At 35.5% G+C, this 6,193-nt stretch overlaps 1 non-coding gene across 1 annotated transcript; it reads left to right on the top strand.

The window, feature by feature from the left end:
- Positions 1 to 2,225: 2,225 nt before the first annotated feature.
- On the top strand, positions 2,226 to 2,317 carry TRNAI-UAU (transfer RNA isoleucine (anticodon UAU)). Its single transcript is given in 2 exon segments — positions 2,226 to 2,263; positions 2,282 to 2,317. It is a non-coding gene; the product is annotated as a tRNA-Ile (tRNA).
- The last annotated feature ends 3,876 nt before the right edge of the window (positions 2,318 to 6,193 follow it).

The following is a 6,193-nucleotide window of genomic DNA, read 5'->3' as shown; positions in this document are numbered from 1 at the left end:
GTGTGACAATTGACACAAGCTAACAATTTCTAGTAGACATAAATACCTACTCAAATTTCGATCTTTAGCAGGTAAAACATATATCGATTGATTTATTGATAAAGGTTAAGTTAATACTGACATCAAAAGTTATGTAGGTGCCACGTATAGGTAGGTACAGTCGCAACCAACTATCGTAATAAGACATTTAATAAACAGGCTAGCCTCTTTACTAAATACACCATTGGAATGCAAACCTAGAAGAATTATTTTTGGAACGTCTAATACAATATATTATAAACTGTCTCGCTTGTGCTTAGGTGAATCACATAATTGGGTGACCATGTGACGTATACACAAATTTCGCTTTCATACAAAGAATGCATTTTGTTATATTTTATTTTATATTTCAACCTAACCCAACCAACCCTGTATGAAATTTCATACTTTAAACTTTAATTCAGTGATACAGTATTTTTTCGGTCTCGTTATGTATTGTGGGAGCGATGCCTGCCTTTTCTACACTAATGTTATAATGAAGAAAACTTTGTTTGTTTGTTTGGTTGTAATGAATAGGCTCAAAAACTACGGGACCGATTTTAAAAATTATTTCACCATTCGAAAGCTACGTTATCCACGTGTAACATAGGCTATATTTTATATGAAATATATTTGATATATAGATTTTGAGGCAGTATAAAGTTTACCGGGTCAGCTAGTACAATATAAAATCGTATAAACGTGATCATGAATGAAGGTAAGGTCTGAGTTTACATTGATTGGAACCGCGCGCTCGCAGTGCGCTACCGCGCCCTGCTCGCTTAGTTTTATAATGTCTTATATGTTCCAACCTAACCTATCTAAATAGTCAATGATGAACTGGCTTTGCAATTTCATTAGAACCTACACCAAATCTCATCAAACACAACTCAATTATTCCCATCGTATGAGGAGTTACATATTTTGTCTCCGAGCCACATTATCAGACCCTTAAATAGTCAATGATGAACTGGCTTTGAAATTTCATTAGAACCTACACCAAAAAATATCTTCAAACACAACTCAATTATTCCCATCGGTTGAGGAGTTGTATATTTTGTCTCCGAGCCACATTATCCGACCCTTAAATAGTCAATGATGAACTGGCTTTGAAATTTCATTAGAACCTACACCAAAAAATATCTTCAAACACAACTCAATTATTCCCATCGGTTGAGGAGTTACATATTTTGTCTCCGAGCTACATTATCAGACCCTTAAATTGTCAATGATGAACTGGCTTTGAAATTTCATTAGAACCTACACCAAATATCTTCAAACACAACTCAATTATTCCCATGCAACTTGTAGCAATTGTAAACACACGAAATTAAAGGCATTAAAATAGGTTCATAAACGGCGAAGTTATGGCTGTTATATTTACATGGGTGGAGGAGTTCCCCTCATTTTCTCCAGAACCCATCGATGGATCTTAACCATATTTAAATGGGACCAACTTCCAGCTCGTCTCTGTACAATAAAAAAAGAATTATTGAAATCGGTCCACTAACGGTGGAGTAATTCGTGTACATACATAAAAAAAAGATACCGGCCGAATTTATAACCACCTCCTTTTTGAAGTCGGTTAAAAAAATGACGAAACGTAAGCATCTATTCTACAGCTATTCAAAACAAGTGTACTTATTAAACGTAATTATAATTCTAGACTTAACAAAAAGGATTGTGATTCATATTTACTTTCCTATTATAAATACGAAATTTGCTAACCGGAGTGAATAAAATACTTTAAATTAAAATTTATCTATATCCAAAATAATAACTATTAAATATACTCAATATGGACATGAAATCACTATTACAGTGGATAACATTAACGTATGTACTATGTATAATTATTTACACATGTATGTGTATGTGTGTTCATGTAGACGCATTGCGACAATGTAGGTACTTACGTACTGCTCGTAATTACTACGCGGATAAAATTGTAGTATGACCTCATAAAAAGTGTTAGATAAAGTTTAGTTATGTGATAAACTCACAATAAAAACTATTAATGTTAATTGCCAGCGTTCAGTTAAGTACGCGTAAATTTATAAAAAAGTAATTTACATTATCAGTATCACGCATTACGTTTCCGAATATGTCATAGTTAGAAGAAGCGTTCGCAGGGCGTTAGCGGGCAAAGGGGCAGGGAGGATGAACTCACTAGGCATCCAAGCGGTAATTTCGTGAACCGAGTCATCGCTCCAGTGGCGCAATTGGTTAGCGCACGGTACTTATAAGACAGTGTTCGTGAGCGATGCCGGGGTTGTGAGTTCGAGCCTCACCTGGAGCATAAAATTTTTTCTTCAAATTTTCGTCGTATGTATTATAAATGTATTTTTAAGAATAAAAATATCACGATATAATATAAATCTACCAGATTGCATTAAGCATTAGGATTTCTATTTTTATTATTTTCAGTGTTTTTTTACGACTTATTTAGTGTAATATTTATCCGTGTCATATCTACCCAACTATAAGGTCATATATTATTACCACATAAATACATTTTTTTCTAAAATAATTACAAAAAAAATACTTGATTCAAAGATTACTTACTTGATTATATGAAAATTATGACAGAATTTTAGTAATAATCGATATAAATTTCCAAATATAAGTAATCTTTAAGGAAAACCAAAAATAAAATTACGACCTAACGGTTCATCATGAATAAGTAAAAAAGTGTGCAAAGGAAAACATTCTTAACTCTTTGATATTCCTATACACACTTAAACAAATAGGACAATAATAAAATACTACCTATTTTAAAACGATAGTTCGATAATAGGTAGGTAGGTACTTCACCATATTGATAACAGGATAACGCACGATGTAGCTAACAATGATGATGAAGATTATAATTGAATGGTAAATCATCGATATAATCGATAGTAAAAATACGTATAGGTACTATAGGTTATATACCTAGGTTCGTAGTTCTTGAAAAACATTATTTACAGGCTTAACCACGCCATCAGTTAGCAAATACGATTATAAAATCAAACATTGACAATAATAATTAATATTCATTTGTTAGTTACACGTTCGTGTTGAATTATTAAATCTATTCTTATTCAGTAGACAATGTAGACAGTCGTGAATGAGAGCTTGCTTGGCTTCATTCATGTTTTCTATATGTGTTACCTTTGTCCTGTTACTTATTCTTTATAGAGTATAATGTAGGGCACAGAGGCAACATGGTTGCGTTGTATTGTGGGCCCGATCGGTAGTCGAGCGGAGGGTGCACCGGCACGACAGCGAGCTAACTAATCCACCCGCTGCACGCCTCGCGACCTCTTGATCCTGACCCCTGCGACCCTCCGCCCCCGCACGCCACTGCCCCCCAGCCTACGGCATTACAATCTTTAGCTATTTGTTTACTCTTGTCCTCATCTGATCACAATACCAAACAGCTGTATAGGACACGATAGTCCTATTATTTTTTCGTCATCGATCTGAAATGTTCTTCGTGAAATCAAATCTACGTAAAATTAGAAATTCTATTTCGTTTTATTTTTATAAATAATTTGAATACTTACGACTTTAACAATTCACCTCGACCCGACCCGACATACCGACTCACAGAAAACGTGAGGAATGTAAATCGTTGACCGTGCGCGAACAACCCTCTGACACAATCATTACCCTTATTTTTTCTATATCACCTACGTACGCGGAGCTATTTATTTAAAAATAGGTCGTGCGTATCCGAGAAGAATGTGAACATGTAGAAACAATTTTTTTATTCCAGACGATTCGATGACTCGAGTTGTTCGCAACGAAGCTTTTCATCTATACACATGCATACACTTATTGTCATAAAGCTAATACATATGGCCCGTGTAAGCGACAGACATAAATATTAGATTCCAAATTGATATAGGGTAGAAAGCAAACAGAACAAAGATAGAAAGGCAATAAAGATAAGGGCTCAGTCGAGATATCACATGATCAGCAATAATGTAGTCTACAGAGCAGAGCACAGAAATACATTGAGCATATCGTACAACATCGTGATTAGAAATTCTCTCGAATTTATGCAATGCGAAGTTTTTCATATAGCCTTCCATATAATATCCCGAGATAAAATCTACTTCAATAACTAGAAGTATTTAAGATTAATTCTAAAACCGAATTCTTTACTATCATTATATTAAGTCATTATTACTTTTATTATTATCAGTTATACTGATTTCTTGTGAATCTTATAAATTAATAAATTATACTAAAAACTAGATTAGAAATGGACTGATAATTCACTTATACAGTTCAAAACGAGCAATTACAAAAACGAAATACAAACGTATCGGGAACCGGACAGACAATAGTAAATTGAAACATATCTTTTGCTTGCACGTTAACAGTTAGGCTCGTTGGACTAATTAGAGCTCGGAGTCGCCACCTTATCCACGATCAGTTTTGCGTTTCCACTCCACCTTGCTACTTGCTCGCCTGTCCACTTAGCGGTGAATGCCTTTATTTTACAATAAGAAATCCCCCAAATCTGCATATGTAGGAGACTGATACACATATTAATGTTTGTAACAAACTCTTATTTTTCGGATTTCATCGTAAATGTTCTACTGCAAATTATTATGTATCTTTCATTAAATTTTGATTCCGTTTACTAGCATTTGACAATTGGCTAGCTTTGTAAATTTTTCTTATTAATAACGAGCTTTTGCCCCCGGCTTCGCTCGCGTTACGAAATAATATTTTCATCCCCTAATTTATCCCCTTGGGGGTAGAAACGATCAAAATTCTTTCTTAGCGGATGCCTACGCCACAACATCTACCTGCATGCCAAATTTCAGCCTGATCCGTCCAGTGGTTTGGGCTGTGCGTGCGATAGCTCACTATGTCAGTCAGTCACCTTTGAGTTATATATATTTAGATAATATTTCGGAAAAAATATTTACCTAAGTTTTGTTTGCCTTGTCTGGAATAATCATAGTGTGTCCATAATTACCTTTAAGTACGTATAACTACAAACAATACCTGTATATGTACTATAATTTAAAAAAAAGCATAAATCCTTTCCGAAACCATCAAACGGCAATAGCTACTGCTAAGTAAGCGGCTCTGTTTTCTAAGATTACAGCATGCTCGTAAAATTTGTCCGATGTGCAAACGTATTCACTATCGGACTTAAAGCCTTACAGCCTACATAGTACTATCATGTATAATATATAGATGATAAACGTGACTATTTGAAAGACCCGAAGCAAGTCTCGCGAATCGATCGATCACGCAGGTGCACCGAGCTCCGTGCGATTATCACGTCGATATTCGTTGGTGTGGCTGCGAGACAGTAGTCGTTAAATAGAAGTTCTGAATAGCAACTAACCACTAACCACTTGGTGAGATGCAATCTTTTTGGTCTTGTAAATACAACGAACCTAAGTATGGTATATGTTAATGTTTCATAGTAGCGCTGGCATATACCTATGCGTATATCTGTTCGTATTACTTATCGGTAGAAACCTGCCATTCCCGAAGATAACTTATTTTTTTATATCTAAAAAGGGCATATCTAATGAATAAGGTAAAAAACAGGGTGAAAAAGGCTCTTGATGTTGCAAAAAGTATTTATAAGTCACGTCTCGCTACAGCCTGTTATTAAGAACATTTATACGTCATTATATTAAGTGAATATATTGATCTCATTTATTTAATTAATATTATTGTTTACTATAATATGAACACTTAAATTAATCAGCAATTGCGCTTTATGCTATCCTATCCTTTACTAGAACTGCCGTCGCGGAGCTAATTTCTTTACGAGCGGCTGTTGTTTGTGCCGTGAAATTAAGGTCCTTAAATCAGCGCTGACAGTAATCGCCGCACAGTAAGTTCAAAGACAATGCGTTGGCAGATCATTTGGGCATAATGCTACGCTGATAATACTACTACATTGTTAGTAGGTAGTAAACAGGAATCCATAGGCATGAGTCAGAGGCGCGAGTGGCGAATGACGGGGCGCCGGCGACGTCGCGTGGCGCAACTTGCGCACCACTCACACCGGGACACCACCGCCACCGCTTGCTTTGACAACTCCGCAATAATAGCCAACTACTTACTTTAAATTCTAGCAGACAACTTGACTACACTATTGTGAAAAGAAACATTCGCCGCATAGCTTTGTTACTTTCAATAACAGTCAACT

This window comes from Epargyreus clarus, unplaced genomic scaffold (assembly GCF_041222505.1).
Source record: "Epargyreus clarus isolate Ecla_fem2 unplaced genomic scaffold, WU_Ecla_fem_2.2 ptg000015l, whole genome shotgun sequence".
NCBI lineage: Eukaryota > Metazoa > Arthropoda > Insecta > Lepidoptera > Hesperiidae > Epargyreus > Epargyreus clarus.
Note: the sequence above shows the minus strand (reverse complement) of the source record. Positions and strands in the feature narration are given on the sequence as shown.